This window comes from Mesoplodon mirus (assembly GCF_964341445.2).
Source record: "Mesoplodon mirus genome assembly, chromosome: X".
Lineage (NCBI taxonomy): Eukaryota > Metazoa > Chordata > Mammalia > Artiodactyla > Ziphiidae > Mesoplodon > Mesoplodon mirus.
Genome location: NC_138981.1, coordinates 58,128,843 through 58,141,476, shown reverse-complemented (window position 1 = coordinate 58,141,476; position 12,634 = coordinate 58,128,843).

The following is a 12,634-nucleotide window of genomic DNA, read 5'->3' as shown; positions in this document are numbered from 1 at the left end:
GTTTCCCACATTCTTAGAGTATTTTGATTCTCTCTGGTTTATATATTCCTTCCTCATTCCAACTCCTGTTGTCACACTGGCTGATTTCAAAATCCATGTGGATGATTCACCTGTTTATGTAGCCCAGTGGTTCTCAACCTGCATTCACTTGGAAAACTTAAAAAATACTGATGTCTGGGACCAACCCAAACCAATTGAATCTGAATGTCTGTGGATGTGGCTTTAGCATAGTTTTTTTGTTTTTTTTTTTTAGCCCCCAGGTGATTTTAGTGTGCCAGGATTGCTGTGAAGATTAAGATTTCCATTGCAAGCCAGGATTGAGGACTACTGCTCTGGCCTCACAGATCCTTGACATCCTCAATTCTATGACTTTCATTTCCACTACACTTCAGAAAGGAATTTCATGGTCATATCCTGACCTTGGCATCACCTAGAATCTCACTACCTCTGAATTCTGTCAACCCAAGAGTCCCATTACAATCTTGCAGCTCTCACGCTTCCCTACTCCCATACCTCTTCCATCTCATTACAACTTCTGACCCTTAAACCCACCATTCTCCTAGTTTATTAGCAATCCCCCATCCTTGCTTCCTTCCCTACACATACTGGCTTCCACGACTGATCATTCTCACCAGTATAACTTCACTACCCAAGCTCTCTTGCCTATCTATTACACTTACCTTACAAATCCCAAGCCCTGATTCAACTGGAAAATCTGCCTCATCTGTTCTTCTGCCAGAACTTCTGGAGAAGAATTGGATGTCAGTCAAATGGGTACCACTACAAATGTGTGAGTTCTAATTTTAGTTGTTTTCTGAACACTGTTGATCCTTTGATTTCTATTCAACTCTCTCTCCCATTTCCCTTGGCCACAATTCTAAACCTTTGCCCCTTTTTTGAATAGAGGCCATAGGTATAAGCTCCCCTTCCAGAACTACAAGCTTTTTTGCATCTCCTGGTGTCCTTTTCTCTTTCCTTTTGCTCTCAGAGGAGTGTTCCTTTTCCTGCACAAGGCTAATTCTTCTTTCCGTGTTCTGGACCCAATCATCATGCCTCCTTCTTTATTGACTCTTCAATCTCTGCTGGCTTCTTCCCTTGAGACTACACACACACACACACACACACACACACACACACACACACACACACATCAAGTCTCTCTCATCTTCTAAAAACTCTCTCTTGAGCTTGTATTTTCCTTCAGCTACTACCTTCATGTGTTTGGTCTGAGCTAAGCTTCTTGAAAGAGCAGTTTAATTCACTGTCTCCATTTCCTCACCTCTCAGTTACTTCCCAAACCACAGCTACCAGGCTTCTGCTACTACGCTAACTGCATGGGCAACGGTCAAGGCAGAAGCCACAGGGACATTTGCAATCTTTCTTTGATTGGAACTCTTCTCTACACCATCTGTGTTAACTACTTCTGCCTTTTGAAAACCTACCTTGGGTCTCATGATTCTCCCCTACCATGGCTCACCTCCTACCTCTCTGACTGACTGCTTCTTCTCAGTCTTCATTGCTGCATCATCCATAGTCTTTTGTTTGTTTGTTTGTTTGCGGTACGCGGGCCTCTCACTATTGCGGCCTCTCCCGTTGCGGAGCACAGGCTCCGGACACGTAGGCTCCGCGGCCAGGGCTCACGGGCCCAGCCGCTCCACGGCATGTGGGATCCTCCCGGACTGGGGCACGAACCCACGTCCCCTGCATCGGCAGGCGGACTCTCAACCACTGCACCACCAGGGAAGCCCCAGAGTCTTTTTAAAATGGAAGTATAGTTGATTCACAATGTTGTGCTAGTTTCAGGTGTACAGCAAAGTGATTCAGTTCTATATATATATGTATGCGTGTGTGTGTGTGTGTGTGTGTGTGTGTGTGTGTATTCTTTTTCAGATTCTCTTCCATTATAGGTTATTATAAGACATTGAATATAGTTCTCTGTGTTATAAGTACTTGTTGTTTATCTATTTTATACATAATAGTGTGTATCTGTTAATCCCAAACTCCTAATTTATCCCCCCATATATAGTCTTTTATATGTATTTTAAAATTCGGCAGATTTGAAGGTCCTGTCCTTAATCCTCATTGCCTCTCTCTATACCTTCTCCCTAGCTATCTTCATACCAAGGAGTCCTCAAACTCTCAGTCCAGTCAAGCCTCTTGGCTGAGCTCTAGACCTATATATCCAATTGTCTATGGGATCTCCCTTCTTCCTCCTCCTAGTATTTTATATGTCCCAAACAAGCTCTTTACTTTCCTGACTCCTCTTCCATCAAACTATGAAACCAGAGCCCGTTGTTTCTCATCTTTAGTGGTGACGCTATTATCCACTAAGTCTCTCACAACAGAAACCCTGGTGTAACTATCTAGACTGTCCTCTCTCTCTCAATGCTCACATCCAATTAATCATCAAGTCCTATTGATTCTACTTCCTAAATAGCTGTCCAATGTGTCTACTGCTCTCCATTGCTACTGCCTTCATTCAGGTCTTCATATCTCGCCATAACTAGTGATACAGCTTCCTAACTTGTCCCCTTGCCTATAGCCTTGCTCCTCAGTGATTGCTTCACCCAGCAGCCAGAGCAATTAGATATTCAGTAAAGTTTTGTTGAATGAATGGAGGTCCACATTCTCTCCAAAGTGATATACAAAACCTATTCCTACTTTCCAGCCTCATTTCCTCTCTTGCAGTTTAGGTTCTAGCTAGTGAGTGCAAGAACAGATCTCACAACAGGACTTCTGATTCCGAGTTTGAGTGCTCTTTCAACTACAGCCCAGCTGCTTCCCTTTCAGCCTTGGAAGTCCTAAAAAACCCTCCACTTCAGAGCATTTGGATACAGTCCCAACTGGAGGCAAGAGGACAGACAATATATGTCCCCTTATCACTTCCTGTGAGGGAATGCTATGATGTTAGACGTTCAAGGGAAGGAAGGAAGTAGATTCTGTCGAGATGTAAAGCATGGAAGAATTCAGACCATAATTACTGCATTCATTAACTCATTCACATTCATTTATTCAACAGACGTTTACTTTGTGTCAGGCTCTGAGGGTATGATGTGGGTTCTCCTGCCTTCAGGAGTATTGATGGGCATGATGGGAAGTTTTTGACGTAGTGGGAAGCACAAGGGGATGAGCCAGTGGAGCATGACCTTGGTGGTGGTGGCGAGTGAGCACCTCGTGAGCATTCTCCCACGAGGGGAGAATGGCCAAAGGGCTGCTCCAGGATGTGTCCTGGCCCACTGTGGTACCACGACAATGTGACATCATGAGATGGTGGGCAGAGAGGGAGTCATGAGTGTGGAGCAAAACATTACTGCTTTAGCTCCTCAATCCTTGCTGTAACCACCTCTTAGAGCAACAGTGACCCCCATCTCCCTGGGTACCTTGGATGTGGCCAAGTCAACCTTCCAAGATAGGCGGCAGCATCAACTTCCCTGGGGAGGTGTTATTGTATGGAATGGAGCATGTCCACCGAGGAACAAATTGCCCAGAACTCTCAGTCTCAGTTTCCTCCTATAAGCTTCTAGCTCTTCACTGGTGACTCACTCAGGTGTCCCCCAAGGAGGGTCTTTTATCCAGAGTTTTAGAACTTCTTGGACAGTGTTTGAAAAACCATTTTATATACCAGACAACTGCTGCTAACATCGTTGGTGGAGAAGGGTTGGCCCATCACACAGTCACTGGCCTGGGAGGACTAGGGCAGGCAGTGGGGATTGAGGCTGCAAAGCTTAGCGGGTGGAGGAATGTCTGTACTGTGACCCTCTGCTTTCTCCCCAGGGGTCTGAGCCAGACCCCTAGGCTGGTCTCCTCTGTGCCCCTCCCCTCGGCCCCCACCCTTTCAGGGCATGGCTGTACCAGACCCAGAAGACACCGCCCCAGGGGCTCATAACCTGAGCGAGACAGTCCAATTATCTTCAATTTATGGAGCTCAATTGGAGTGAGTTCAGAAAAGAGCAACCGGAACAATTAAGGGACCAGAGGGCTCAGCTTCTGGGCAGGAGGTCTGAAGCAGCAGTAGTGGTTTCAGGGGGAGTGGTGACTAAGGGGGAGGGCCCACAGGAATGTCTGCCAGCAAGTGAGCGTTGAAGGGGTCCAACACCTGGGAGGAAGGGGGGTGGAACGAGCAGGAAAAAGACAAGGGCTGCGAGTCCCCAGGAAGGGTAGGCAAAAGGCTCAGAGCTCAGATCCAGTCTTTGGGAGTCAAGCCATGTTGAGCAAGTAATAAATTTCAGCTTTCCTAGGCCAGGCTCCGGCTTGAGGGACTCTCAGGCTGCCCCAGAAAACAGAGCAAGCAGGAGGGTGGTGCCTCTGACAGAAAGAAGCCTAGACCTGGGACCTGCTGAACGCTCAGGCCCCATAAGAAAGTCATATGATGGAGAAAATGGTGGTTTGCTAGGCTGGTTGAGCTCCAAAGTATCCTGGAGCCAGGATCTGTTCTAGCCCTGTTAAGATCCCATAGGGAAGGATGCTCTTAATCCAACTCAATTTTTAAATCAGATTTTGTATTCAATACTTAAGAGGTATAGTGGGCATGGCCTAGTACTCGTTGACAGGGGGCCCTGCTTCTGGACCAGACTGTGTGACCTTAGGTAAGTCTTTTCCTTACTCTTGGTCTGTTTCCTTTTCTGCCAAACAAGGAGACCCTTCTAAGGCAGCTGAACCCTCCCCCTTTTCATGAAATCTTAACAGAACCATACTAAGTAAAACAGATCAAAGCAGTGCTTTGTGAATAGAAATGTGTTTACTGAGTTCAAATTTATCTCATTTGCCTTATTAGAAAATAAATCAAGCAGAATGATGGGGCGATTTTAATCAAATTAGTGATTTGAAATGAAGGGTTATGGCTCTTGGTTGCTGTCTGATAGCTACCAACACATCCAATGTTTGCAGAACACCCGAAGCTCATCTCTAAAGCCCGAGGCCTCCACAGAACTCTGGGCAAAAGCCATCACCTCAGTTATCTCTCCAGATTCTTTCCAACTCAGACCTTTTCAGGATCTATACTGTGAGTCTCTAGAAGGCAGGGGCTCTGTGTCCTTTACTTTGCTTTCTCCGTACCTCAGGACCTTTACACCGGTCAAGGGCTTCACACAGACTTTTAAAAAACAAAAAGGAAAAAAGAAAGAAGTCTGTTGGATCAAATTGGGGACCTTTGGTCAGGCAAAGGAGGGGGGCCTTGGTAAGGAGGGTGCCCTACTCAGATGCAGGCTCTCTGCTCCCGCCCAGATGACTGGGAGAAACGCTTTCAGAGAAGGAGGGTTTAAGTCCTGGTCTTCTGGTGCATTTCTCTTGCCAACCTCTTTTCACTTCAGCCGAAATCCCCAGAAGGCTTCACCTCTAGGTGCCAAGGAGGCAGCCCAAACATGGACTTCGTAGAGGTCTAGTAAAGCCAAGCAGACCAGAGTAGACCAGGTGGCCTGGGCAGGAAGGAGCAGAGTGAAACTGACTTAATTACACTTGGACGTGGATGACTGTGGTAGTGACTTCTCCAAGTAGTTTACTAAGCAACGGTGCACTCCATCTGAAGAGGGAAGATTCTGTTCCAGCAGGCAATGGGGGTCCAGTGATGTCAGAACTGCTGAATTTTTAAGAAGATAGAAATCTGGATTTTATGTGAACTCTCTCTAATCTATACACAATAAAAATAGTAATAGTAACAGCAAGCATGCCTATAGCACTTACTACATGTCAGGCACTGTTCTAGGTGCTTTAGATATCCTAACTCAATACTCGCTGTAACTCTATGAGGTAGAGGACTATTGTGTAGCTCCATTTCACAGATGAGCAAAGTGAGGCACAGAGAGTTTAAGTAACCTTCCCAGAGTCACGCAGAACAAGTGGCACAGTCAGGAGGCAAACCCAGGCCATGCTCTTAATGACTATACTCTTACTGAACTTTTGTTTAACACTCTTATTAAACCTCTTATTGAGGAAACTGAAGTCACACTTAAGCCCTGCACAGACCAACACTGCCAAGCCAGACAAAATGCTTTTGGAAGCCTCCGGTTGGAGACCTCAGCTTTAGAGGCTACCTGGCAAGAGGCTGGCTCTTGCTCTGTTGGTCCTGCAAACCTCAATATTGACTGAGTTCCCCTGCCATCATTCAGACCCAGGCAGGGTGTCAGCACAGCCCAGGATCCAGGTGAAAGCCCTTTCCTCTGTTTCACTCACGCTACCTGCATTTTCAACTGCTCTTTAGAACAGAGTGACGGTACAGGGCCTGGGCCAGTTGGCTTACCTTTGGGTCCTAAACAGGTCACTAAACTGTGGGTGAAAGGGTGCTGGCACTGCTCTTGGAGTTGGAATCTTGGCTTCTAGTCCTGGCCTTCTGCTCTGCGTTTTATTTATGATTTTCTTTCTCTGTTTTTTTTTGGTGGTGGGGGCGAAGGTGGGGCTTTTAGCCTCTCTGAGCCTCAGTTTCTTCATCTGTAAACTCAAACTGATAATCCCTATTGCACAGGGTTATGGTGAGGAGCACCAGACATTGTGTGTACATGTGCATTGCAAATGGAAGAGGATATTCTTAGCAGTAGAGCTTGTTTGGGGGACAGGAAGCTGTCATTTCCCCAGGGAAGCTACCCTGAGATGGAGTCAGGGAAGATGAGCTGTCTCTTCCTATCCCACCCTTCTCAGGGTTATGTTTTTGATCCCAAGTTCCTTCTTCTATCAGGCCACTCCTAAGACCATGAATGAGCCATAGCTAACTCTGGGCACGGATTTCAAGGGCGCAAGGCAGCCTGAAATTAACCATCAGTGCTTTATTTGCCAATACATCTGCCTTTGCCAATTTTCCTGTTCACTTGTATGCTTTTCCATGTTAATTTCCATGTTTATGTGCTGGGTTCAACAAGGCTAAATTCAATATAGGAGTCTCCAACCTTTCCTCACGAAGAGCTGCCTATAGTCTTAGCGTCTGTGAATATTAAGTTACTCAAGAAAAAACTGCTGAAAGTGAGACTCAGCACCACAGAGAAACCTGGTCATGCATGTCATCAACCACTTTGTGACAGGCTGGTGTGCCCTTGATGAGTAAAAGCCTCATGGACCAGCAGGAGGGGCATAAAGGCGTGGGCAATGTGGATGAGAAAGGGGACAGGGAGATGGCAGGAGAGCAAAACAGATCCAGGGGACAGGGGAGACAAAGGGAGGGGGCAAAGGAATAAACATGGATATGCTCCCATGCTCTAGGGGAGGCAGGTGCTGTGTTCTCTGCATCTCTCCAGCTGTGACAGTGTGATCATGAGTTAACACTGTTCAAACAGATGCCTATGGAGCCCTGTACAGAGTCCCACAGAGCCTCCCACTGTGTTCACTTCCCCTTCCAGCTCCTCTTCTACTCAGGGCAGCCTACCAGCGGTAGGCCTTTTACTCTAGATGTAAGTTGAGGAGAGGCCAAAATAGTGAGGTCAGTGGAGGGTCTTGAATGCCAGCTTCCCATTTTTCCAAACAGTGGGAGCCATTACAGGGGCAAGATGCCAGGCCGGTGTTCCAGGAGGCTCCTGGTCCTGTGCAAGGAAGTCTGGGCTGTTGGGAGGTAATGAGGAACTGGGCAGGCAACAGCAGTGAGGATGGAGGGATCAGTTCAGGATATAGAATATGCAGAGAGAGATCGGATACCTGGGCTAACAGTAGTGGAGTAGAAGCGGCCAAAGGAGGAGTCCCAGATGACTGGCTTCTTGTTTGCTCCAGGGGCCGAGAGGAAAAGCAGAGCTGTTAACACAGACGGGGAATTGGCCCTTTCATGGCTGGGGCCCCTTCTCATCAAAAGGCTATCCCTGAATCCCTGACATCCCTTTAGTTCGGGCCTGGCTGCACCGGGTGGCCGAGCGGCTCAGGGCGGCGGCCGCGGGAGCTCTCTCTCGTCCCTGGGGTCCAGGGAGGCCTGAGGCCCGAATGGGCTGAAAAGGGAGGGCGCCCCTGGGCCCCACCCGCCCCTGCGCTCCGCCCGGCCCCACTTTGGCCTGGCAGGTCGGAAAGCCAAGGAGAGCTACAGGGGGAGGAAAGCGGGTCCCACCGGCTGGGGTGGGGGCGGGACGGGAAGGGCCTGGACGCGGGGCAGCGCGGAGGAGGGAGAACGAGGCGGACTAGGAAGAGCCCACTGGGCAGGCGCCGACGGACCCCCGCGCCAAGGCCCGGTTCGGCGGTTGCGCCTCCGCCTCCCTGGCGCCTCCTGCCCGGGTAGGAGGAGCCACAGCGCCACCCAGCGGCCGGTGGCGGGGAACGGCAGTCAGGGCTCTTGCGTGGCCCCAGAAGAGTGAGGGAGCTGAGTGGACCAGGGCCGCGGAGGAGGGCCTAGAGGGTAGCGAGTGCGAAGGTGGGGCACATAGTGGTTGATGGACTCTTAAACCAGACCCTGCATTCGCTTCGCCCACCAATCCATACGGCACGTGGCACTAGATGACTCTTCCACCGGGTCGGCTGATAATACTCCTCTTAAAGCTCAACCATCTTCCATGGCTTCCCATGGGCCTCAGTGTAAAGCTCAAATTTCCCAGCTTGACCTTCAAGACCTTCCATGTTTTGACCTCAGGCTGTCTTTCAGGCTTCATCTTTTGCCACCCACTCCACGCATCCGACCACCACTCACGCCTGCCCAAATGAACCACTGATCCACATCCACATCCATTCACTTAGTGAACCTTTACTAAGGCACTGGGTGGGGAAACAGGGAGCAGACAGAAAGCGCTTGTCTACTCAGAGCTTACATTCAAGTGCAGAGAGAGGCAATGAACAAGAAAGATGATGTGTAAACAAGATCATTTCAAATAGTTACCAGCACTAGATCATATAGAAACAAGTGGTATGATAGAGCGTCTGCAGGCAAGAAGGGCACTACCGTACCCAGAATAGTCAGGAAAGGCCTTTCGGAGAAAGTGGCACGTAAGCTAACATCTGATAGTAAGAAGGAGTCAGTCTTGCAAAACTCTAGGGGAAGAACATTTCAGGCTGAGGAAGGGCAGGTACAAAGATCTTGAGACAGGAGTAAGCTGAGTGTATCAGAGGAAAAGAAATAAGGCCGGGTGGCTGAAGGAAACTAAAGGGAGTGTACTGGGCGATTAGAGGTAGGCAAGTGACAGGTCATGTAGGGCCCTGTGGGCCACGGTAAGGGGTTTGGATTTTATTCCGATTAAGCTGGGAAACTATTGGAGGGTTTTGGCAGGGGAGAGACATGATCTGATTTGCATTTTTGAAAGATCACTATGGGTGGACTATGTGTGTGTGTGTGTGGGGGGGGGAGGATGCAAAATTGGAAGCAGGGAGACCAGTTAGAGTGCCATTGCAGTGGTCCAGGAGAGAGCTGATGGTGGCCTGGTCTAAGTGGTGACAATGGAGGTGGGAGAAATTGTCAGACTCTAGAGGTATTTTTGAGCAATTTCTGTTCATGTGTCCAAAACATCTAAGAATGTTTTTGGAGGGAAGGAAAAGCAAGGATTATGAATTCCTCCTCTGTGCTAGGAACTGTGCTCAACGCTATCACATATACTACTTCGTTTAAGTTAACTTATTTAATTTTTATAACGACATCTAACCCTATCCTTTTATGTTAGAGATAAGTACATTAACCCCAAAAGGAAACGGGACTTTGTGAAAGGCAAAGTCGTCATGGCACCAAATATTCATTATTTTGAGTCCTACATGTAAGTCCCTTCCCCCCCCCCCCCATTTCACAGCCTAATACAGTTTATCCAAACCCATTATGCTAAGGTCTTTTTCAGCCTCTTGTTAATTGCTAGTATTACACAAAGCAAATATACTTCAGAGTGAAACTGAAGGTCTTGAAAAAGATATAGGGTTTCATGAAGTCAATGAAAGTGACATAGAAGACCATTTCTAACGTCATGTGGAGTCATTCATAAATGGAATTTGTCAGAGAGAGACCAGTTACCACCAGCAGAAGAGAAAATTGACTTGGGTAATGACAGGATCAAGGCTTCAAAGAGAATGATTCAACTCTCAAAGGATTACACGAGGTCCTTGGGATAATTGAAGAAGCTCTCTAATTTTGGAAAAATAAAACAAAACTCTATTTATGATTGCGTGGCAAAAATCAATATTGTGTTGTCATGCACGTCAGTCAGGAAAATTGTTATCCCCCAATGCTTGATTCATTCTTTGTTCGTTCTAAGAATTAGTGCATATTTGCAATTATTTACACATTTTAAATTTAAACAAAAAGTTTTGCACCTTTCCAATTTTATTTTCCAAGATAAAGTCCCAGTCAAACCCTTTCCTCCTTTTCCTCTATTGTGAAATGTTGGTCCCCACTTCAAATGGACTCATTGTAAGTGGCCTTTTTCTAGCACCGCTTATCTGAGAATAACAAGGACTTCACATAGCCCCAGCCATCTCTTCATCCCATGATTGGCAAGCCTGGCTGCACATTAGAATCTCCTGTGGAGTTTGTTAAACAATACTGAAGCTGGGATCCCAACCTGTGCTAATTCAATCCGAATCTCTGCTGGTGGGACTAGAGCGGAAACTCTCCAGGTGATTCTGTTGCATGGCCAGTGGTGTGAGTCACTGCCGCCGCCCCTCCTGCACATGCTGAGGCTGGAAGAGGCTGAGGCTGCCTGCAGTTGGACTGCCCTGAAGGGAGAGCACCAGGGCCTAGGCCCAGTGCGTGAAGGGGTCGCTCAAAGGAGCAGCTGCAGGGCAAAATCCAGGAGTCAAAGGGCAACGTGTGGCTGGTAGGGTCACTTCCTTGGCACAGCCATCGTGCCCTTTACTCCGTTAGCACTGTGGGTATATAGCCTCCTCCAGTCCCTTGCCTCTCTTTCCTATGCTCAAGGCCAAGAGAGCCTGGCTCCCTCATGGACATGTGGTGAGACAAAAACTTGAACGTTACAGTGAGCATATGATGGTTGCTGAACACATGACATCATGTTATCTTGTGGATCTATAACGTGTCTGTATTTTACTGCTATTCCCAGCACCCAGCATAGTACTTGACTTATAGTAATTGCTCGATGGGTATGTTTTGAATGAGTGAATAAGCCGAATACAGGCAGGATGTGATAAGTACCATGATTAAGGTACAAAGTGTTACAGAAGTACTGAAGAGGACAGGAGGGTGTTCAGCTTGGGAGAGGGGGAATGTGCAAATCTTCACAGCAGAGGTGGCATTTGAGCTGGACTTTGAAAGGCAGTGATGGACAGAGATGGAGAGAGGACATCCCGGGGAAAAGAAACCATGTGAGCCAAGGGCAGGAGGTGAGAAGGTGCTGAGCTCATTCAGTGAAAGGTGGGATGGGAGTGTGTGACAGCCTCAGACTGGTAGGATGGGATCGGAATCCAAAGAGCCTTGAAAGTCATGCTGAGAAGTTTACACTTGATTCTACAGGCAATGTGGAACCATCTGATGTTTTTGCTCACGGGTGTAATATGTTCCCTTTGGGAAGATTAGATGTGTGCTTTACGGCAGCAGTTCTTTCACAAAATATTTATGGCGTGCCTCCTAAGTGCCGAAAGTGTGCAGCGCTGGGGAAGATGGATCGAAATTGGAGTAATTGAACAAGAGATTAGTTGGGAGGTATTGTAGTGGTCCAGGCAAAAGCTGCTGAGGGCCTGAAGCGGCTGAGAGGGAGCGGGTGGAAAGGAGGGGAAGGATTTGACGCATGTTACACAGGGAGAATTGACGGAACTTGGTGACTGTTTTAGGTGGAGGTCAAGGAAAGAGAAGAAAGACCGGGTGACCGATGACAATAATAATGATCACTAGTTGAGCGGCTCCTTCATGCCGGCTGTTGTGCGAAGCGCTTTATGTCCATCATGTAAGTCTCACGATAACCCTTTTGCTAGATGAGGACACTAAGGCTCAAGAAAGTCAAGGAACTCACGCCAAGTCAGTGAACTCATACACCCGGGCTCCAGAGACCACGCCCTAAACTCCATGCTCTGCTGCTTTCTGGGGAGTTGAGGGACTTGGGTTTTCTCAGTGAAGGACTTCAGCAGCTCAGTGAGGACACCAGATTCCCTCCCAACTCATGCTCTCCCCTCTCCTGGGTATGTGAGAAGGTGGCAGTGGTAGAGGGCTCTGTCTGTCACCTCTCCTGTGCTCCCCAAGCGCCTTCTGCCTGGGATAGGAAGATGGGCCTGGTGAGGCAGTGTGAGAGATGAGGCTGGGAAACGAGAAGCAAAGGCTGTGACGAAGGTGAAAAACTGCTAATCCCCGGGCCATGTGGGGCCTGCAGACATATTTAGCCCACACAGAGGTATGTGGGATTTTTTTAGACTTGAGCCAACATTTTGAAATTAGAAGCTTCACGTAAAAATCTCGAGTCCTGATGTCCCTTGAAGAATGAGAAGACCTGGCAACGCTGGGCCCACATTCCCACAAGTCAACCCTGGGCTTGAGCTGCCCCTGTAGACACCCACACCCGGCACTTGTCACCACTTCCAGCCTTGGCGTCCATACTTCAGCCCAGCCCAGCCCACTTCCTTCACTCACACTTATCTGCCTGAGCCCTGCAGGGGGTTGAGTTTGGACTTCCTTCTCTAGAATGGCCTACTACAGAGTTTCCCCTTTTTTTCTGAGACTTGAGCCAACAAGGGGTGGCACAGGTTCAGCATCCTCTGGTCCCGCCTCCTCCCCAAGCCATAGACTTTTTCCTTGGGCAATTTTTGACGCCACAGAACA